A 24,305-nucleotide genomic window follows, 5' to 3' on the forward strand; every position below is an offset into this window, starting at 1 on the left:
GTCTCCCAAATCGTTTATATAGATAAGAAACAGCAAAGGGCCTATGACACTACCTTTGGGAACGCCTGAAATCACTTCTGTTTTACTCGATGACTTTCCGTCAATTACTACTAACTGTGACCTCTCTGACAGAAAATCACAGATCCAGTCACATAACTGAGACGATATTCCATAAGCACGCAATTTCACTACGAGCCGCTTGTGTGGTACAGTGTCAAAAGCCTTCCGGAAATCCAGAAATACGGAATTGATCTGAAATCCCTTGTCAATAGCACTCCGCATTTCATGTGAATAAAGAGCTAGTTGTGTTTCACAAGAACGATGTTTTCTAAACCCGTGTTGACTGTGTGTCAATAGACCGTTTTCTTCGAGGTAATTCATTACGTTCGAACACAATATATGTTCTAAAATCCTGCTGCATACCGACGTTAACGATCTGGGCGTGTAATTTAGTGGATTACTCCTACTACCTTTCTTGAATATTGGTGTGACCTGTGCAACTTTCCAGTCTTTGGGTACGGATCTTTCGTCGAGCAAAAGGTTGCATATGATAGTTAAGGCTAAGCGGGTGTTTACACTTCTTTTAGTTGTTCCAATATATACTTGTCTACAACTGCATGGAATTTTGTATATCCCAGGAGTTGCTAGGGGGTGTCGGGCGTCTTTTGCAGTTCTTAAATATTCCTTAACCTTCTTGGTGGGTCTGAAGATTGTTTCGATCCCATACCTGGCCAGAACTTTCCCGATACGGTCCGTGACTTTATTAATGAACGGTAGGAAAACTTTTCCAATGAGTGACCGTTATTGCTGTTGACGTCTGGCTTCTTTTCTTCTTTGACGGAGGGCTCGATCAATTTCCATGCTGGTATATCCGTTTTTCATGAAGGCTGCCCGTAAGTGATTTAGTTCATCTTGCAAGTAAGCCGGCTCGCAGATTATGTTGGCTCTGTCCACCAAGGTTTTCATGACACCTCTTTTTTGCCTAGGATGATGGTTTGATTCCTTGTGGAGGTATTGATCCGTGTTAGTGTTCTTTCTGTATACCTTGTGGCCCAGCGTCCCATCCACCCGTTTAATTACCGACACATCTAGGAAATTGAGTTGATCGTTGCTCTCTTTCTCCATCGTAAACTGTATCTTCGAGTTAATATTGTTCAGATGCACCAAGAAGACATCCAGCTCTTCTTCACCATGAGTCCACGTTACAAATGTGTCATCAAGATAGCGGTACCATTTAGCTGGCTTTTTACTGGCAGTCTGCAGCTCTCGCTTTTCGAAGATCTCCATAAACGAATTGGCAACAGCTGGGCTGAGAGGGCTTCCCATCGCCAACCCGTCCATCTGTTCGTAAAACTCGTTGTTGTACCGGAAATAAGTTGTCATCAGACAGTGTTTAAATAAAGCCACTATATCAGATCTTAGTACTCCATTATGAGCCAATAATCAGTTTAATATTCTAGTCCTGTGATGCAGGATGTGACTGTAAAGAAAGATATTTTTCTACTTGACGACAGAATACTTAAAGGGAATATAGCCTATTCCATAGTGCTGTGCAGGATTTTCACAACAAGGAAACGATACTTTAGCGACGTGAAAACGCGTGTATTATCTGATTACTACTATCTTAGAAAATAACTGGTATAAACGGGAGGAATCTACATTTAGCGTGAGAAATTCGAGATGTGTGGTCAATAACATCGTTGCCTTGGATTCGGTAAAATAGACTTTTTACAATGATGGGTCTATGTCTGGGTGGAACCGTTTAGAACTATTGTATATGTCCAAGCTGCAGCTGCTTGTTTCACAGTAGACAGTGGCAGGGCCTGCAAGGGCAGTCACGAGGAGTGAGCATCCGCAAATAACGGAATAGCTCAGCCTTTGGCGTGCACAAAAAATACGCCTACTGTCTGTTCTTGCCCGCGACAGCGAGGGCTGGCGAAGAGACCAGTGTACTGGATGAGCGCGACAGAAGCGGACTTGTGCGTGTTACGTGAGAGAAGATTCAAATGTTGGCCTTTGCGCTGGAGCTATTGATAACGTCCGAATTCCTACCACTCCAGTCATCCAAGGATTCCCTTCGTGGCCGGGGTTGGTGCAATCTGGCACACAAGCGCGTCCATAACTACGGCTGCAGTCGCGGCGCTAGTTTTCACCGACCTCTTTACTCGGCCCTGGCGATGTTCAATGGAGGCAAGTTCAGATTGCAGGCGACAACAAGTGCCTGCAATCCGACGTCCAAATCTGTGGCCCTCGCCTCAGGATGCATCCGGCATGTGTTGGAAGCCAACAAGTCTGCCCGTGGCATGGCCCACTGCTGGCTGGCTGTGGTCCCTGCATTGGTCTCAGAGGATCAAACCAGCGACCCGCCGTGGACTGGAGCGCTGGCACCCTATCTGCTGCTGCGTGCAACCGGTGGTGTGACACGCTGCGCTGACCAGGACAGCTGCCACACTTGAATGCTTTGTCAGTGAACCGTCACCAATTTATATGCGGTTGTGCACCTCTGTTTTGCTAAACGGGCCGCTCTGCGTTACGTACTCATAACACGTAGGTTGGCCAAGGGGCCCCTTCTGCCTGTAACTTGCGCCATGCAAATCACTGCATTTACTCTTTTTAGTGGTTTGACGGTCCTGTGGCCTCCATTCTAATTGGCAACCACTGGTCAGCGTGACTTATTGTCAACAGGACCGCGCCTGGCTGTAACTTGTGCGCTCCGAAATATTGCACCAAAACTGACTTTTCCTATCCCAAACGGTTGTGCCACTACAGATCTACATCTACATTTATACTCCGCAAGCCACTCAATGGTGTGTGGCGGAGGCCACTTTACATGCCACTGTCATTACCTCCCTTTTCTGTTCCAGTCGCGTATGGTTCGCGGGAAGAACGACTGTCTGAAAGCCTCCGTGCGCGCTCGAATCTCTCTAATTTTACATTCGTGATCTCCTCGGAAGGTATAAGCAGGGGGAAGCAATATATTCGATACCTCATCCAGAAACGCACCCTCTCGAAACCTGGCGAGCAAGCTACACCGCGATGCAGAGCGCTTTTCTTGCAGAGTCTGCCATTTGAGTTTGCTAAACATCTCCGTAACGCTATCACGGTTACCAAATAACCCTGTGACGAAACGCGCCGCTCTTCTTTGGATCTTCTCTATCTCCTCCGTCAACCCGATCTGGTACGGATCCCACAATCTCTCATTATAGTATTTTGCATTTTCATCATGTAGATGAACGGAAATTATTCCAGTGGGGAGGGATGAGACTCTAAAACTGCCATTTTTATAGAAATGAATTGGTCTACTTTGTGATGTATCATGACGGAAAAAATAAATTTTACAGAAAATAAAGAAAAAGAAACGGAAAATCACCTCTACTATAGGCGTATAAGAACTTTGTAATGAGTGAAAATAGGAGCGGGGAGCATGTCTACATGCCGGGATAATTATTTCTGGTAATGTATTATATGTCAGACCAACAACATGTAAAAATTTATAATAATTTTTTTAATCGTTCAACTTGAATTCTCTCAACAACGTTTCATGAATGATCTTCGATGCAACTTAGCGTGTTTATCGTTCAGCATTCTGAATCACAACATTATTGCACAATTTTATTGATAAGTCTACCGAAACAATAATATTTCAGCATACGGCTGTGCAAAATTATTGGCTGTCTAGGGAGCACTTAAAGGCTGTGACTGTGTCAGCTGTAAAAGTTTGACGTTGTCGGTCAGGGCTGGGCGCTGCTGGTGGCGGAGTGTGCGCTGGACGCGGTGCGCGGCCTGCTGTGTGGCGCTCTGCCTGCCCGCCGCGGCGCAGCCGGGCTGGGACAGCGAATGCTGCAGTTGACGCTATCGGCGCTGTGCCTGCTGGTGTGCGGCGCCTTCCAGGGCTCGCTGACTGGCCACCTGGCGCTGCCCGCCCAGCTGCCGGACATAGACACGCTGCGCCAGCTGCGACTGTCCGGCCTGCGAGTCTTCTTCTTCCCCGGCACGGCAGACGCTTTCCGCCACCTCGACCCGGACGACCCTCTGTTCGGGCTCACTGACCGCCTGGTGGAGCTGGAGCACTTCGGGCCCGTTATGGAGCGCGTCATTCGCGACAAGGTGGCAGCCATGAGCACCGCGGCCATCGGGCATTACTTGGCGGCGCTGCCCGAGTACACACGATCTGACGGTCGGCCGCTCGTGCACATAATGCGCGAGTGTGTTCTCAGCGCTGTGCCTGTCGTACACAGAGTGAGTAACTGCACCGGTAACAGCAACAGCAGCAGCAGTAACATGCGTGGAGGTAGAATAAGGGGAGATGGCGCTACAGACTTAAGCTGGGTTTACACTAGCAAGTCGCTTGCAGAAGTTATTGCTGCAAGTTATTGCTAGCCGCTTGCAGCTGTGTTTACATACCAGTGCAAGAATTAAGCAAGATTCTTCCGCAAGTTCTTTGGCAAGAAACTTGTGTCAACAACTTGCTGATACTGTTTACATATGCTTTCAGTACCACTACGAGTGTCAGCCGAAGTGTAAAATGACAAGTAGGCGGGTGAGATATGCTGCAGTTCTTGTAATTGTAATGCAAAAAGTGAAAAAGAGAAGTATTTGGGTTAGAGAGTAGACAATGAGAAGATCGCAAAATGGTGTCTAAAATAATCTTTTGCAAGAACTTAGTATCGAGAGCATGGACACTTTTGAAAACTTTTGCAGAATGTCCTCAAATGATCTGGAGTATTTGTTGATGTTAATAGCGTCCATCATATCAAAACGAGACACAAACTTCCACACTGCTATTTCAGCAAAGGAACATTTGTTAGTCACTCTATGATTTATAGCTACCGGTGAGCTATGAATAAAATAGGTATTTCATTTATTTATGTGAAACATACAACCAAAACAAGTTTGAATTTTGAAATCTTATCTTTGTAGGAGACTCATACAAGTCCCTAATGTACTTGTTTCATATTCCCGTCAGCACGATTTCTCTGATCGTACCCGATGTATGTAGAGCCATTTTTAACGTCTTGAAAAGGGAAAATTATTTGAAGGTATGTGAAAACACAACAATGAAATTAAATTTTTATTGAAATAAACTGCTTTTTACAGAATGATATGCTTATAAAAATGTTTTTTTTTCTAATGCTCATAAAATTGAAAGTGACAAGCTAATTAAATAGAACATGTAATAATTACACATCATCTTTTGCTAGACTCCTAAAACAACAAGAGAGTGGATGCGGGTGGCAAAGGGGTTGTGTCTTCAAGTTATGCTACTCTCTATGTACTTCTTTTACAGATGTGCCGAATATTGACGAGATTTCATTTAATGCGCTCATCTTCTTCACTCTATCCTTAAAGTCTCGGTTATGCACTTCCCATATTTCGGGGTAGCTCTCCACGGCTTCAGTAAAATGTTCTGTATCCTGCTTCATCCATTCCCGTTTCTCCTCCATTTCTGAAATTTGTTTCCATATAATACGCAAGATGGTAGCATAAAATTAAGTCACTACATGAAGTAAAATGTTAAATATGAGTATTATGCAGACGACATACTTACTATAACTTGCGCTTCCTACTTGCAGGAAATAGAAATAAATCCTAAAAGCTGCAAGTTACTTGCAGATACTTCTTGCGTGGTGTTCACACTGGAAGCGGAAAACGTGCAGCAAGTCACTTCCGCAATGAATTGCTACGGTCGCAAGTCGACTTGGCGATATGTTTACACTCGCAAATCGCGCGGCAAGTTCCCCCGCGCAAGTAAATTGCTGCAATAACTTGCTAGTGTAAACCGAGCATTACGCTGTACGTTGTTTTGAAGCCAGTGGGCGGGGCCTGCCGTCATCTTGGATCCCCCATAACATTAGCAGACGAGTGTTTACAATTGCTTCTTGTTCGTTATTTCTGTCTTGTGCACGCGATATTTATTTTGTATAGTAAATATTACACTGTTTTAGTGAACAACATAGCATAAGGAACGCAATTTCAAACGTTTTAAATGCGATACAGTAATACGACACGAAAATATGACGTTTCTGGCCTCAGTACTGTAATTCCTTTTTGTTTATGCACTTCGAATAACCGAGAAGAGAAGTATGTGCTATGAAGAGCGTGCTTTCGTAATCCATTTCTATTCACTTTCATTGTGTTTGTGTCGATAATTGATAAACCTAGAACTCCAAAAGCAATGATTGATACTTTAGAGGCGCCGATTTGTATTCGTTGCATTTTCAAGTCAAATGCAAATTTTAAATGCAAGGAACTTATTTCCTGTGGTGTCCCGTAGATGTATGCAGGGATGATATAAACAAGCCAGCTCTCATGTCAACAAAGTGAAAGATTCGTTAACTTACGAAGGAGAAGAACGATATTTAAGATTGTCAGGCCCATTGTAGTTTACACATCTGCTTTGTTCTTAAATTGTACCTACCAAGTTACATTCAGTGTGGTAAACAACAGTAATTTACAGGGTAAATGTAATGATCTAAATAGCTTAGACTTAGATAGGGAACTTTGCTTTACAAATATGTAACTCTTTGAGAACTTACAGTTTAATCACTGTAACACGTGTTCTACAAATTTTACTGAAGATTCAATTAACTACATTTAGTTACATTACTTTTATATTAAATTATCGCATTTTAAAACATTAGTCCCCATTTCCAGGATATTCCTTGCCATAACTTTTCAGTTACTTGGGAATAACCAAACACTGAAAACCAAGTGTATTTCTCACCTCCAGAGAGCTCTTCACGTTGGATTGATAGGAACTCTAAAATCAAATCACAGAAATAAAACCATACTGTAAAACTTTACAGTGCATCAGAATTTCAAGTACACATAAGAAAATAGCGCTTAAATAAGTCCACTTACAAATGAAATGTGATTTGTTTAAACTTTAGACTACAATCAGAACGATCAGTACACCCGTAAGCGACGCAAGCCGGCATTTTTTTTTATCAAAACACTTCACGGCTACATGGAATCAAACCACGAGAATCGAATATTTTGGGGTAGCTAACATGGCGGATCTTCACTTTGGTCGGCTTCAAGTTTGTGACGTCATGACAACTCCTCTTATTTTTACCTCCATGGTAACAATAGTGTTTATCAATGACTCACTAATACAAGGATATTGGACATTACAGATTAGGAACGAAAAACATTATTTACACTCTAACACACTCAAAAACTACGCATTATGGGGGAATTACCCGAATGGGACGGAATTCGGTAGATGGGATGTACAGTCTTAGACATAAAAAATGACTGCCGGCCGGCCGCCACAGAGACTAAGTCCGAGTCGTTCACTTAAGGTGGCCAATAAATCTGACCGCCCCTGACAACTCTTAAGTCCGGCCATCTGCACAATCTGGCAACACTGTAAGATACGGAAGTGTTAGGAGGAAGTGTTGTCTACTTCCGAGATGTTGTCGAACTGTGTGAGCCCGTGGTATAGTGGTAATCGTCGTGCATTCAAAGCTGATAGTCGCCTGTTCGCGTCCAACTGTTTTTTTTTTTTTTTAACCATATTTCGGTCTAAAGTTATGAGTCTGATTGAACATCGAAGATAATTCGCTGAACATTCTACCCACCAGCAATAACAAGTATTCCAGAAACAATTCCGCACGACAGCTCGTGGCTGCGTCGCGATCATAACAGGTTACGCTCGAGCGTTTCCTCGTGCTGCAGCGGCTACCGGCCACCGGCCAGACGCCACCCGCCGCCTGAAATCCGGCGCCGCCCAGGTGAACGCGTCGCGACGCTGTCAGTGTATGTATCAACTGTCATTTTCGAATATGAAGTTCTAGTTACCATCTTGCAGTTAAGCATTGGATTTTGCAAACTTGAAAATCATTAACTACAGTTAAGCATTGTAAAATTGAGGCGAAATTGGAAAAAGGCGTAACATCTGCAACACAACGTTTACTTTTGGTATAACAGAGGGGTGAATGCAGAGGAGGCAGCTAGAAAGATTTGAACTGTGTGTGGAGCGAGTGCTTTTGGGAAAAATAAGCCAGAAAAAGATATTCTTGTTTCAACAAAGATCGTTCTGGCATGAATGATTTTCCATATTAAGGAAGTCTCGACAACTGCAACAGTGCAGAATATGTTTGGCAACTCTGTGACCGACGAGTTACTTCCTTGATGGCACGGAACTATCCTGCTAAATTCACTTGATAGTATCGTGTCATTTCAATTGAATAATGTGAGTGATTTTCTCTTGAGGTGTGACATAAGGATATCAGGATCCACTTTCGTTGACTCAAAAGCATTAACAAAACTATCCAGGAGATTGATAGGAAAGTCGTCTCTCAGGCACTTGTATTGATAGGGAAGTCCTCTCTCGAGCACTTGTCCCTCTCGTCATATGTTCGTAAAATTTTACCTTTCCCGCTCTTGATCGATCAACCGTCAAGGCTAATCATTTCTAGAAGTGTCCCGACAGTTCCCATCGTCGGAGGTTCGAGTCCTCCCTCCGGCATGGGTGTGTTTGTTGTAAATAGCGTAAGTTAGTTTAAGTTAGATTAAGTAGTGTGTAAGCTTAGGGACCGATGACCTAAGCAGCTTGGTCTCATAAGTTCTTATCACAAATTTACAAAATTTTAAATCCAAAATACTGCATCTCGGTTCTTACAATAGTGCAATAGGTGCGCACTGGTTAGATGTAACTCGGATTGTGGCTTAGGGCGAATCCCAAGCGCATGGCCACGAACAATTGGGAGCGGAAACTTAATGTCATCGGAACCTTGTTGAACGACCATGACATGCGATCGTTAGACCAACTGCAGAAAGTTCAGTTTGTAAATACATACATACTTAGCAAAATATATCATGTCGCACCAGTCTTGCCGCTACCGCAGGTCACTGCACATAAAATATTAGCTGTAGCCTCATGGTATGTGTAGAAACAAAATATCTTCAAAGTATCCTTCCACACAGCGACTTTGCAGAGGCAAAAAGGAGGACTTGGAATTAAAGACGTGCTTTTAAACTAATACATGCCACTAAGACAGGCATCACGAAACTTATGTTCCTCTCGTTAGATCCGGGGGATAGGAACGCTCCTGTTAATGTAGCACGCCAGCATAGATTACGTCTGAAAGTACTATGGCGATTGGAGCTGTATAAGACTTCCACGAGCACAAACCAACACTAGAACCGTTTATGATTATATTACCAGACATCGTCTTCACAAACCAGTTCCGGTACATTGACCTACAAAAAACTGGAGGAACGTCTGGAAAAATATCAACAATAAAATTATACCAACTGGAGTCAGTGCCGTATGGTGCGACGTTGTAAACGAAACCATATCCACAGCGGAACGATTATGGAAAATCAAATTGAGACCATGTCCATACTGCGACCAATGTCGGCTTGTAGAAACTGTAGCGCACACCTTCTTATGTGAAAATAGAATCAGAATTTGGAACTGGACTAGGGAGAAATTAGCGCTATCAACAGAACCGTAGAAAGTCATATACCGATAACTGAAGCTTTACAACCCGTCTGGAAATGTTACCCGTCCGCAAAGAATAACAGTTATTCGTGGCTTCTGGGACAGTTTGTGTTTTACGTCGTAACAAACAAAACTTAGAACTTAGAAGGGTACATGTTCTATACTGCAGAAGAACATTTTAAGCTGAAGAAGAATAACAAATATAAGGAATGGTTTAAAAATTTTTATCTATTGCTTTATGTGGGCAGTTTTATTGATTAGAAGCAGAATCCTATTCTTTCACTTTTTTTTATTCCTGGAATATTCTTTTACGTTGGTTCTAAAATCAGAACTGTTCTAATTTGTCAAAACCCCTCCGGCCCCGTAATTTCTTTTATTTGTTGAAAAATATATGGCTTCCTTACAGACCTCATATGCATCCAGTGCATAATAACTTAAATTGTGAATATATTTCTGAATGAATGTTTGTTATGTATTTTTCCGTCACCCTTTTCACTGTTGTAAGTTATGTTCTACAAGGATCGCACGCCATTGGAGGCGGCAATCTGTAATTTATTTTACCTTAATTACTACTTCAGTTTTGTTCTACAATTTAAAGGAATATATGGGTGCAAACATCATGGGAATAATGCAGCTGCTCAGTGACAGGTAGGGGGAGGCATTGTGGCCAGGCCTCGGATCTTCGACCCCTGTCCTTCTTGCCTCCGCCTACCTGGTGCTGAAAGTCTTCTCAAACTTAAAAAATAATAATAATAATAATAGTGCAGTGATCAGCACGTCATTCAAGTAAGCAGGAGGCCTAGGTTCGAAGCCCAGTCGGTCACAAATTTTCATCTGCCGTCGTTGCTGTGTTTCAACGCTTCAAGTTGCAACTGTTTTTTGAGGCAATAGAGGTGATTTGCGAACATTTGTCTTTCCAACAAAGTAACGGGACTTCAACGGCATCCAACCCCTAGTCATTGCTTTGTTTCGGCGCTACCCCATGTCATATATATGCGAATCAGATTGTAGTTCATATTTAGTCAAACAACGAATGGTCAGTATACAAGTATGCCGGCTGGGGTGGCCGAGCGGTTCTAGGCGCTACAGTCTGGAACCGCGCTACCGCTACGGTCGCAGGTTCGAATCCTGCCTCGGGCATGGTTGTGTGTTATGTCCTTAGGTTAGTTAGGTTTAATTAGTTCTAAGTTCTAGGGGACTGATGACCTTAGAAGTTAAGTCCCATAGTGCTCAGAGCCATTTTTTTGGTTCTAGGCGCTACAGTCTGGAACCGCGCGACCGCTAGATTAGATTAGATTAGATTAGATTAATACTTGTTCCACAGATCATGAATACGACACTTCGTAATGATGTGGAACGTGTCGGTTAATAAAAGATGTCTGTACAAGATATTACATTACACAAAATATTGCATGACACTAATGTTTAAGATTTTTTTTTGCCCCCCCCCCCCCTTAATTTATATCTAAAAATTCAGCCAATGAGTAGAAGGAGTTGTTATCTAGAAATTCTTTTAACTTATTTTTAAATGTTAGTTGGCTATCTGTCAGGCTTTTGATGCTGTTGGTAGGTGACCAAAGACTTTTGTGGCAGCATAATTTACCCCTTTCTGTGCCAAAGTCAGTTTTAACCCTGCATAGTGAAGATCATCCTTTCTCCTGGTGTTATACCTATGCACACTGCTATTACTTTTGAACTGGGCTGGATTATTAACAACAAATTTCATAAGTGAATATATATATACTGTGAGGTTACTGTGAGGATCCCTAGATCCTTAAATAGATGTCTGCAGGATGACCGTGGGTGGGCTCCAGCAATTATTTTGATTACACGTTTTTGAGCAATGAATACTTTTCTACTCAACGATGAATTACCCCAGAATATGATGCCACACGAAAGCAGTGAATGAAAGTAGGCATAGTAAGCTAATTTACTGAGATTCTTATCACCAAAATTTGCAATAACCCTAATAGCATATGTAGCTGAACTCAGACGTTTCAGCAGACCATCAATGTGTTGCTTCCAGTTTAACCTCTCATCAATGGACACACTTATAAATTTTGAAAATTCTACCTTAGCTACAGACTTCTGTTCAAAGTCTATATTTATTACTGGAGTTGTGCCATTTACTGTACGGAACTGTATATACTGTGTTTTATCAAAATTTAAAGAGAGTCCGTTTGCTGAGAACCACTGAATAATTTTGTGAAAAACATCATTTACAATTACATCACTTAGTTCTTGGTTTTTGGATGTTATTACTATACTTGTATCATCAGCAAAAAGAACTAACTTTGCATCTTCATCAATGTGGAATGGTAAGTCATTAATGTATATCAAGAACAGTAAAGGACCTAAGACCGAACCCTGTGGGACCCCGTACTTGATAGCCCCCCCCGCAGTTTGAGGAATCAGCTGTTGTTTTAACATTACATGAACCACTTATTTCAACTTTCTGCGTTCTTCCAGTTAAGTATGAATTAAACCATTTGTGCACTGCCCCCCTCAAACCATAATGATTTAGCTTATCTAAAAGAATTCCATGATTTACACAATCAAAGGCCTTTGAGAGATCACAAAAAATACCAGTGGGTGATGTCCGGTTATTCAGAGCATTTAATATTTGATCAGTGAAAGCGTATATAGCATTTTCTGTTGAAAAGCCTTTCTGAAAACCGAACTGACATTTTGTAAGTACTTTATTTTTACAAATATGGAAGGCTACTCTTGAATACATTACTTTCTTAAAAATTTTTGATAGAGCTGTCAGAAGAGAGATTGGGCGGTAGTTGTTCACATCCGACGTATCCCCCTTTTTATGCAATGGTTTTACAATGGCATATTTCAGTCTATCGGGGAAAACACCCTGCTCCAAAGAGCTATTACATATGTGGCTGAGAATCCTACTTATCTGTGGGGAACAAGCTTTAAGTACCTTGGTGGAAATGCCATCAATTCCGTAAGAGCTTTTACTTTTCAGTGAGTTTATTATTTTACTGATTTCAGAGGGAGAGGTTGGTGGAATTACAGTTGTTTCAAACTGCACAGGTATGGCCTCTTCTATTAGTAGTCTTGCATCTTCTAGTGAAGATCTAGATCCTATTTTCTCCACAACATTTAAAAAATGATTATTGAAAATATTTTCAATTTCTGATTGTTTGTTAGTACACTTGTCATTTAGTTTTATGGCACTAAAGTCTTCCTGTGCTCTTGGTTGCCCTGTTTCCCTTTCAATAATATTCCAAATTGCTTTAATTTTATTACCAGAGTTACTGATCTCAGACATGATACACATGCTTCTGGACTTTTTAATAACTTTTCTTAGTACTGCACAATAGTTTTTATAATATTGAACAATTTTGGGGTCAGTACTCCCTCTTGCTGTTAGATACAGTTCTCTTTTACGGTTGCAAGATATTCTTATTCCCTTAGTTAGCCATGGTTTTTTATATGTTTTCTTGGAATTATGTTTAACTATTTTCTTGGGAAAACAATTTTCAAATACCCTTAAAAATGTATCGTGAAATAAGGTATATTTCAAGTTTGCATCAGGTTCCTATACACTTCATCCCAGTCTAGTTGCTGTAGGCTTTCCCTAAAGTTTGTAATATTTATATTGTTAATTGAATGCACTGCTTTGAAAGTCTGATTTGATATACTGCATGGAGCTATGTCATGTACTGTAACTAGCTGTGTACCATGATCTGAAAGACCATTCTCAACAGGATAAGCATTTACGTCCTTAAACTTATCTTGGTCTATAAAAAAGTTATCTATTAATGTACTGCTGTTCTTTCTTATCCGAGTAGGAAAATCAATGACGGAGCTCAAATTGAAAGAACTGAGTAATACTACAAGGTCATTCTTCCTATTACACTCTTTCAGGGAGTCAACATTGAAATCCCCACAAATGATAATGTGCTTCCCCCTGTCTTACAGATAGCACAACAAAGCATCCAAGTTTTCTAGAAATAGCTGGAAGTTCCCTGAGGGGGACCTATACACTGTTACAAATATGAAAGTGCCATCATTTAGTTTAAGTTCAGTGGCACATGCTTCCATATGTTGCTCTACACAAAATTTTTTTAATTTCTAAATTTTTTACACTGTGGAAGCTTTTGACATATATGGCAACTCCTCCTCTCATCATATTATCTCTATTTACATGTACAGCTAATTTGTACCCATTGATGCTAACCTTTTGCATATCAGTGACAATGTGATGCTCAGACAGGCATAGTACATCTATTACATTCTCAGTTTCTATATCTTCTAAACAGCTCATCAATTTTATTCTTCAATCCCCCAATATTTTGATGATATATACTAACATTATTTGTCACTTTACTTTTGTGAGTATCTTGAAATTTTTTAACATCTTTAGTACTTGCCTGGCTGAGTTTCCCACTGGACACTGATCTTACACTAAAAAAGAGTTTCCACCATCAGATGTAGTTCCTCCCCCCTTTAAGTTTCCTGTTATCAGCCCAGCCAGTTTACCATTCCCTTTCTTGTTGAGGTGTAGGCCATGTCTGGTATAGTCCCACCTACAGAGTGAATCAACAGGAACCACACCAATGCGTGACCCTGCACCAGATCCAAGTAGCCGTTCCAACTCCAAATTAACTCTCTTGACAGAAGAGCTCAAATGAGGTCGGTCGTGGCGCGCCAGAACCGACACAAACCCAACACTGGTATGACTCGATGTTGATGCAATCTTTGCCAGGTCACACTCTATGCTGTATCCCGGATCTCTGTCAAAACTGTTGCCCGGCCCACACACAATAACCACGGAATCTTCCTTAGTAAAGCCTCTACATAGTGAACCTAAATCCTCTGTAACCTGCCTCAGTCCAGCACTAGGTTTGAAAAAACTTGTGACCTGGTAAGGTTCGAATCCTGTCTCGGGCACGGACGTGTCTGATGTCCTTAGGTTAGTTAGGTTTAAGTAGTTCTAAGTTCTAGCGGACTGATGACCTCAGAAGTCAAGTCCCATAGTGTTCAGAGCCATTTGAACCATTTTTTAAGTATACAAGTATTTACGAACAGTAGAAGCAGGATTGCAGCGAACTGATCACTTAACCAAGTGCAACATAGAGTACCTGTGCAATGAGCCATTCCAGCTGCATAGCTGAGGGTAATATTTGTTAAGCAATTCATTGCAGAATTAATGTAATACCCGCACGATGATCTCTGTAGTCATACTGTATCATTAGCAGCCCGCGAATGGAGTGCTATGTTTGTTAAATCGGATTACTCACGCTGAGGCCAAATAAAGACAAGCGAAGACGCCACATCACTATCTTTACTTAAGTAGGTAGTCAGCGCTAAATTATGTGCGCCACCATTAACGTTGCAGTAAGCAGTTTGACAGCATAACACCACTACAACTACTGACAATCTGAACCATTATCATCACGCAGTTGTAACTTGCAGTGATTACAAGTTGCTGATGTTTGTCAAGAATAGCGGAAAGCGCCTCTGAAGTTCCATTTGCATTATGCCTAGGACGGAGAGAATCCTAAATGCCGGCCGCGGTGGTCTAGCGGTTCTGGCGCTGCAGTCCGGAACCGCGGGACTGCTACGGTCGCAGGTTCGAATCCTGCCTCGGGCATGGGTGTGTGTGATGTCCTTAGGTTGGTTCGGTTTAAGTAGTTCTAAGTTCTAGGGGACTTATGACCTAAGATGTTGAGTCCCATAGTGCTCAGAGCCATTTGAACCATTTGAACCATAGAATCCTAAATAACAGTAATAGGTCACCCAGCAAAGAGAAGAGTCCACGTATTGTCTCAAGTTCTTGCAGTTTGATATTAATGCAGTTCTCAATGGTTTCACACTAACGGGTTCTTTTGGCTATCGGAATACTCATATGGGAATTATAAAAGTGTAATTGCTAGAACGCTCAACTACCTTAATAACACCTCATTCTGGATTGAATACGACTCGGAAAGCGACGCTAATTTGACGGTTCCATCCATCTCCTGGCGTCTTACTGAATGAAGTCTGAAGTGCACGCACAATTGTGTTGCCTGCCGCAAGGATTCTGTGAAGTGTTGTGGCAGCTGGCAGTCATTGCTGGATACAGACATGTGCAAATATCCTCACTGCTATAGGAGAACTCGTCTTTGTTGCATTTTTTCCATACCGTAATTAGCACAATAACATAAGGCTTGTTCTGCTGAAGAACTTGATGCCCACAAGTCCTTAAATAAGAATTTCCTAGCGGGAGTAATGCATCAAAGGAAACAGACTGTTGGACAAAAGAATGGACAGCTCCCTGCTTTTTGTGTTTCCGATAGCGCCTACGATAAGAATCTGGTGTCATATTATGCTTCAGAACCCTAAACTGTTTGTTTTTTTACTTCACACTAAAACAAAAGTTATGAAATGAGAAGAGGAAATGACTTATATCCTTCTCAGGGACTTTGGTTTTTCGTATTTATTTTTTCACTTCATACTAAAACAAGGGCGTTAATACGAAAATAGGAAGTTAAATATACGCTTCCAAGGCATAATATTTCCTTGTGTGTTACTACTGCATACATGAAAGCCCTGCAGTTAATTTTTGTATGTTGGATAAATTCTGATATCACCTCACATTCCTTTGTGAGAAGGTTCCTATTTTCTTGGGATTCAAATAGAGTGGACATTTCATCACTGGTTAATATTCTGATGACTTATGACATGATACCCGTTGCAGTTGCTCTATGGCACCTGTGAGTAGAGTCTCACGTTGGTTACTATAAGAACACGCAGGCAGTGTTATCCGCTCACTGCAGCCAGAGCCAAGGTGATTTCTTTCTATTTATGGCGAAGCGTCTGCTGCAGTGTCTACGCTCAGCTAACATAAACAAATCGCGGCGGCATTGGGCACTGCTAATTGCTGCACTTGTCGCGAGCCTCGACAACAAGAGCGCACTGTCTCTGCTAACGATACTATGGAGTTAATACATCTTACATAACGTAATATTCAGGTCGTGGGTTGGGTAAAAATTCAGTTTGTAACTTCCTGTCGCATTAAAATACTTTACAGTCCTGTTTGATGCAATATTTATTGTTGGTTGTCTCTCTAATGTCAATAGTATTGATTCAGATTGTGCGTGAACACGAAAACACATACACACAGTCATTGATTCCAGTGAGGGTGACAACTACTGTTTGTTGAACAACACATGCACCAGTCAATTTCTCAGTTGGCGTCGAATGGATGAGATTTTTCAATCACCTTGCATTGCAAGAATTGTAAGGAGGAGACTGAAAGTAAATGGACTTGTATGCTAAAGAGCTGCGACAAAGCAAAGCTTGACCGATTATCAGATAATTGTCCACGTGGGTTTTGTGGACAAGTATACTTTTAGTAACCAACCCACCCAAGATCATTACGTAAGACTTCTCGAAGGCGTAGGGGAATTGATTTCATTAAGTCGACAGTGTAACGTGATGGTTTACTTCCCACCATACGTTTCTACATTCGTCCAAAGGTCGCTTGCATTTGTAGGTCCACATGGCAATGACCTTGTTACCTCTGACCACATATTCTCTATCTGGTTGATGTTCGGTGATCGTGGAACAAACGGCAACAGCTTTATCCTCTCTTGGCCCTGAAACCAATCTCGCACTGCTCTGCTATGATGGATGGGACTCTGCCCCTGTAAATAAACTGTTATCTCGTTAGTTCATTTATTTATATTTAAATAGCGTATTTGCAATAAACACATTGGATTATTATTTTCCACAGTGTTTAAGAATTCAGGCCCTGTCATAGATAAGAGATCTAGATTCAACAGTCCGATTAAGAATGTGGTTTACCCAGTCTATCACATGATGAGAGTCGTAGTCGGATATCCACATTAAGACTGACTGGCTGAATCCGATTAGAATGATCTGGTATTGAAATGAAATTACAGAAATCGGATAATTGGAACGTCCGTACTGCAACAATGCTGCGCACATTAATTCCTATGATGGAGTAACAGGCAGCAACTGTCTAAGAAAAAGTGAGAAATATGTCTACTAGCAGCAATGTAACGTAATTATAACCCATTTTTATGTGATGGAAATACTGAATCGAACAATACACATCTATTTCAGTGGTGGGCGGATAACCCATTTCGGATTTGCTGATGACATAATGACAATAATAATAATAATAATAATCCCGTATGGCGGATAGGGGAAACCCTCCTCCATATGGGTGGTACCGAGGAAATCAAATACTTGGGGAGAACCAAATACTAACACAATCCTGAACGGCTTCTCAATCCGTTGAACCCAAAATCCAGGCACTTCAGAGTGAAAATCACCGCTACTCTGGTCACCATCTGTTAGCTCAGTGAGCTTGGCTGAAAATATTTGCTTCCAATGGCTTCAACGCCCTCTGGTCCTGTCCGGTCCTGGTATCACCCAAGCAAACCAATGAAACACAAGCAAACATGAACTATGCAAGCAAAGTCAACTTTACCCCAGGTGGTACACAACCCGGCTGTCGACAGGCGGCAGTTGGATTTTCGGATTCTGGGGAGTCCAGGTTAGCACGGCAGAGAATACCGAAGATCTTTGGTAAATTTCCCTACAAGCAGAAAACATGCATTTGAAAACTAAACATCGATATATTGATCCAAACTCGAAAACTAAATTATCTCACAAAGGAAATCGACCGACAAAAAGTTCTCATCCTTGCTCTTCAAGAACCACGACTAATTGACTATGAAACCTTGCATTACGGAAACCATTGCATCTTCAGGAGCAAAATACAACAAAAGGTAGCGTAAGGCGTACCACTCTTCGGCATTGCATTTCTCGAACACAGATCTATCATCAACTCTGTCAAAGAAATCACACCCATCAACAATCAAAAGGTTCAAATGGCTCTGAGCACTATGGTACTTAACAGCGGGGGTCATCAGTCCCCTAGAATTTAGAACTACTTAAACCTAACTAACCTAAGGACATCACACACCTCCATGCCCGAGGCAGGATTCGAACCTGCGACCGTAGCAGTCGCGCGGTCCCGGACTGAAGCGCCTAGAACCGCTCGGCCACCGCGGCCGGGCCATCAACAATCGACTTATGACTATGCTCATTCAGAGCCCCAGTAAAAAATATACACTCATCAATGCACATGCCCCCACCAACATCGAAAATAAGAAAAACACCGAAAATGTCGAAAAATTCTGGAACACACTCGAAAATACTATGAAAAAAATTCACCAAGGTGTCGCAAAAATACTAATGGGAGACTTCAACTCTCTATTTGGAACAGAAAAAACCTGTAGAAAAATCGTTGGTGCAAATTCAACACACCGAAACGCTCAGACCAACGGCACACGTCTGACTGACATTTGCCAACAATTCAACCACAAAAGGATGTCTTCCCACTTTCAGAGAAAAAGCCAGATCCCAGGTAACATGCTTGGCTACCAGGTGAAAGCTGCTTTCGTTCGCCTTTCGAGACTCGCTGAAAGCCAGATTTTTAATTCTTTTGTAGCAGAGCTACAAGCAGGCAGATACAAATTCAATGAGGGAATCGTAAGACAACGCTCGAGCAAAATTCGTCTTGCTACTTTTAGTAACCCCCCCATGAACCATGGACCTTGCCGTTGGTGGAGAGGCTTGCGTGCCTCAGCGATACAGATAGCCGTACCGTAGGTACAACCACAACGGAGGGGTATCTGTTGAGAGGCCAGACAAACGTGTGGTTCCTGAAGAGGGGCAGCAGCCTTTTCAATAGTTGCAAGGGCAACAGTTTGGATGATTGACTGACCTGGCCTTGTAACAATAACCAAAACGGCCTTGCTGTGCTGGTACTGCGAACGGCTGAAAGCAAGGGGAAACTACGGCCGTAATTTTTCCCGAGGGCATGCAGCTTTACTGTATGATTAAATGATGAAGGCGTCCTCTTGGGTAAAATATTCCGGAGGTAAAATAGTCCCCCATTCGGATCTCCGGGCGGGGACTACTCAAGAGGATGTCGTTATCAGGAGAAAGAAAACTGGCGTTCTACGGATCGGAGCGTGGAATGTCAGATCCCTTAATCGGGCAGGTAGGTTAGAAAATTTGGAAAGGGAAATGAATAGGTTAAAGTTAGATATAGTGGGAATTAGTGAAGTTCAGTGGCAGGAGGAACAAGACTTCTGGTCAGGTGACTACAGGGTTATAAACACAAAGTCAAATAGGGGTAATGCAGGAGTAGGTTTAATAATGAATAGGAAAATAGGAACACGGGTAAGCTACTACAAACAGCTTAGTGAACGCACTATTGTGGCCAAGATAGATACGAAGCCCACACCTACTACAGTAGTACAAGTTTATATGCCAACTAGCTCTGCAGATGACGAAGAAATTGAAGAAATGTATGAGGAAATAAAAGAAATTATTCAGATAGTGAAGGGAGACGAAAATTTAATAGTCATGGGTGACTGGAATTCGAGTGTAGGAATAGGGAGAGAAGGAAACGTAGTAGGTGAATATGGATTGGGGCTAAGAAATGAAAGAGGAAGCCGCCTGGTAGAATTTTGCACAGAGCACAACTTAATCATAGCTAACACTTGGTTTAAGAATCATGATAGAAGGTTGTATACATGGAAGAACCCTGGAGATACTAAAAGGTATCAGATAGATTATATAATGGTAAGACAGAGATTTAGGAACCAGGTTTTAAATTGTAAGACATTTCCAGGGGCAGATGTGGACTCTGACCACAATCTATTGGTTATGACCTGTAGATTAAAACTGAAGAAACTGCAAAAAGGTGGGAATTTAAGGAGATGGGACCTGGATAAACTGAAAGAACCAGAGGTTGTACAGAGTTTCAGGGAGAGCATAAGGGAACAATTGACAGGAATGGGGGAAAGAAATACAGTAGAAGAAGAATCGGTAGCTTTGAGGGATGAAGTAGTGAAGGCAGCAGAGGATCAAGTAGGTAAAAAGACGAGGGCTAGTAGAAATCCTTGGGTAACAGAAGAAATATTGAATTTAATTGATGAAAGAAGAAAATATAAAAATGCAGTAAATGAAGCAGGCAAAAAGGAATACAAACGTCTCAAAAATGAGATCGACAGGAAGTGCAAAATGGCTAAGCAGGGATGGCTAGAGGACAAATGTAAGGATGTAGAGGCTTATCTCACTATGGGTAAGATTGATACTGCCTACAGGAAAATTAAAGAGACCTTTGGAGATAAGAGAACCACTTGTATGAACATCAAGAGCTCAGATGGAAACCCAGTTCTAAGCAAAGAAGGGAAAGCAGAAAGGTGGAAGGAGTATATAGAGGGTCTATACAAGGGCGATGTACTTGAGGACAATATTATGGAAATGGAAGAGGATGTAGATGAAGATGAAATGGGAGATAAGATACTGCGTGAAGAGTTTGACAGAGCACTGAAAGACCTGAGTCGAAACAAGGCCCCCGGAGTAGACAACATTCCATTGGAACTACTGACGGCTTTGGGAGAGCCAGTCCTGACAAAACTCTACCATCTGGTGAGCAAGATGTATGAAACAGGCGAAATACCCTCAGACTTCAAGAAGAATATAATAATTCCAATCCCAAAGAAAGCAGGTGTTGACAGATGTGACAATTACCGAACAATCAGTTTAATAAGCCACAGCTGCAAAATACTAACACGAATTCTTTACAGACGAATGGAAAAACTAGTAGAAGCCGACCTCGGAGAAGATCAGTTTGGATTCCGTAGAAATACTGGCACACGTGAGGCAATACTGACCTTACGACTTATCTTAGAAGAAAGATTAAGTAAAGGCAAACCTACGTTTCTAGCATTTGAAGACTTAGAGAAAGCTTTTGACAATGTTGACTGGAATACTCTCTTTCAAATTCTAAAGGTGGCAGGGGTAAAATACAGGGAGCGAAAGGCTATTTACAATTTGTACAGAAACCAGATGGCAGTTATAAGAGTCGAGGGACATGAAAGGGAAGCAGTGGTTGGGAAGGGAGTAAGACAGGGTTGTAGCCTCTCCCCGATGTTATTCAATCTGTATATTGAGCAAGCAATAAAGGAAACAAAAGAAAAATTCGGAGTAGGTATTAAAATCCATGGAGAAGAAATTAAAACTTTGAGGTTCGCCGATGACATTGTAATTCTGTCAGAGACAGCAAAGGACTTGGAAGAGCAGTTGAACGGAATGGATTGTTTCTTGAAGGGAGGATATAAGACGAACATCAACAAAAGCAAAACGAGGATAGTGGAATGTAGTCGAATTAAGTCGGGTGATGTTGAGGGTATTAGATTAGGAAATGAGACACTTAAAGTAGTAAAGGAGTTTTGCTATTTGGGGAGCAAAATAACTGATGATGGTCGAAGTAGAGAGGATATAAAATGTAGACTGGCAATGGCAGGGAAAGCGTTTCTGAAGAAGAGAAATTTGTTAACATCGAGTATAGATTTAAGTGTCAGGAAGTCATTTCTGAAAGTATTTGTATGGTGTGTAGCCATGTATGGAAGTGAAACATGAACGGTAAATAGTTTGGACAAGAAGAGAATAGAAGCTTTCGAAATGTGGTGCTACAGAAGAATGCTGAGGATTAGATGGGTAGATCACATAACTAATGAGGAGGTACTGAATAGGATTGGGGAGAAGAGGAGTTTGTGGCACAACTTGACCAGAAGAAGGGATCGGTTGGTAGGACATGTTCTGAGGCATCAAGGGATCACCAATTTAGTATTGGAGGGCAGCGTGGATGGTAAAAATCGTAGGGGGAGACAAAGAGATGAATACACTAAGCAGATTCAGAAGGATGTAGGTTGCAGTAGGTACTGGGAGATGAAGAAGCTTGCACAGGATAGAGTAGCATGGAGAGCTGCATTAAACCAGTCTCAGGACTGAAGACCACAACAACAACAACTTTTAGTAACCCTTAGTGTCAGAGCGAAAACCTTAAGGTATTGCCAAATTCATAATGCCACTTTTGTTTTCTGCCGACATATTTTTTGTTGTTGTGAATACGTAATTTTGTCTATGAAATGCCACATTTTCATAATACTTGCGAGTGATGCAGGAAATTAAGTAAATACAGATCTTTTCGAAGTCAAAATTCGGTAATATACTACTAATTCGCGTTTAAATAGGCTCAATCGTCTTACAGACACTTAATGCTTTATTAAGGTAGACTGCCGTCGTGATGTTTCTGTAGAAGGCTGAATTTAATTTGTATTAGTACAGTGAATATTTTAATTGTATTTTCCATTAGTTTACTAAACGTAACAGTAATCATCAAAGAGAAATTAATCAGCAGCTGAATTTTCTTTCACGATATCTAAAACTATCTGACAATACTAAAGTTGTTTACAAATTCTACGCGAGTAGAAACCTACTGGTGCTAACGATGTCATTAAACCAGTGTAGTTTTACGAGTATTTTCTTCTAGAAATGATTAGCCTTGACGGTTGATCGATCAAGAGCGGGAAAGGTAAAATTTTACGAACATATGACGAGAGGGACAAGTGCTCGAGAGAGGACTTCCCTATCAATACAAGTGCCTGAGAGACGACTTTCCCATCAATCTCCTGGATACTTTTGTTTCTTAAATCAACAGAGTGCGATATCATGCAGTATCACAGGTGATGTAGTTTTGTTGCTCGATTTTCTTACACTGTGACCGAACGGTGTCTCAGTTGTTGGTAACCAATTCCAGCTGTGTTGCACACACCCCTTGGGGCAGAATTCGTAGCCGAAAACACACTTTTGGAGCTATCAGATGTAAAATATTATGTTCACACTACTCTTTGCTCGAGTTTACGTCTTTTGGTGGGGCTCAGCCTTTCATTTCTTCTTAGGGAGTTAACGATAAAGGCATCATAACACGTCACCAGTAACAGTACTGCATAGGAATGCTCAATGAGCGGCCTGATGACGTTCAATAATAGTCACTCCGTTGATTTTTGTTGTTTCGGATTAGAGCATGCAGTACTCCTGCTCCAGACTTCTGAACTTTCCCTGTTGAATGCAAATGTCGCATGATGGTAAAATGGTAATCTATCACATATATCAGTTGTCGAGACTTCCTTAATATGGAAAATCATTCATGCCAGAACGATCTTTGTTGAAACAAGAATATCTTTTTCTGGCTTATTTTTCCCAAAAGCACTCGCTCCACACACAGTTCAAATCTTTCTAGCTGCCTCCTCTGCATTCACCCCTCTGTTATACCAAAAGTAAACGTTGTGTTGCAGGTGTTACACCTTTTTCCAATTGCGCCTCAATTTTACAATGCTTAACTGTAGTTAATGATTTTCAAGTTTGCAAAATCCAATGCTTAACTGTAAGATGGTAACTAGAACTTCATATTCGAAAATGACAGTTGATATGTACACTGACAGCGTCGCGACGCGTTCACCTGGGCGGCGCCGGATTTCAGGCGGCGGGTGGCGTCTGGCCGGTGGCCGGTAGCCGCTGCAGCACGAGGAAACGCTCGAGCGTAACCTGTTATGATCGCGACGCAGCCGCGAGCTGTCGTGCGGAATTGTTTCTGGAATACTTGTTATTGCTGGTGGGTAGAATGTTCAGCGAATTATCTTCGATGTTCAATCAGACTCATAACTTTAGACCGAAATATGGTTAAAAAAAAAAAAAACAGTTGGACGCGAACAGGCGACTATCAGCTTTGAATGCACGACGATTACCACTATACCACGGGCTCACACAGTTCGACAACATCTCGGAAGTAGACAACACTTCCTCCTAACACTTCCGTATCTTACAGTGTTGCCAGATTGTGCAGATGGCCGGACTTAAGAGTTGTCAGGGGCGGTCAGTTTTATCGGCCACCTTAAGTGAACGACTCGGACTTAGTCTCTGTGGCGGCCGGCCGGCGGTCAGATTTTATGTCTAAGAC

Source organism: Schistocerca nitens, chromosome 8, assembly GCF_023898315.1.
Source record: "Schistocerca nitens isolate TAMUIC-IGC-003100 chromosome 8, iqSchNite1.1, whole genome shotgun sequence".
NCBI classification, from domain to species: Eukaryota; Metazoa; Arthropoda; class Insecta; order Orthoptera; family Acrididae; genus Schistocerca; species Schistocerca nitens.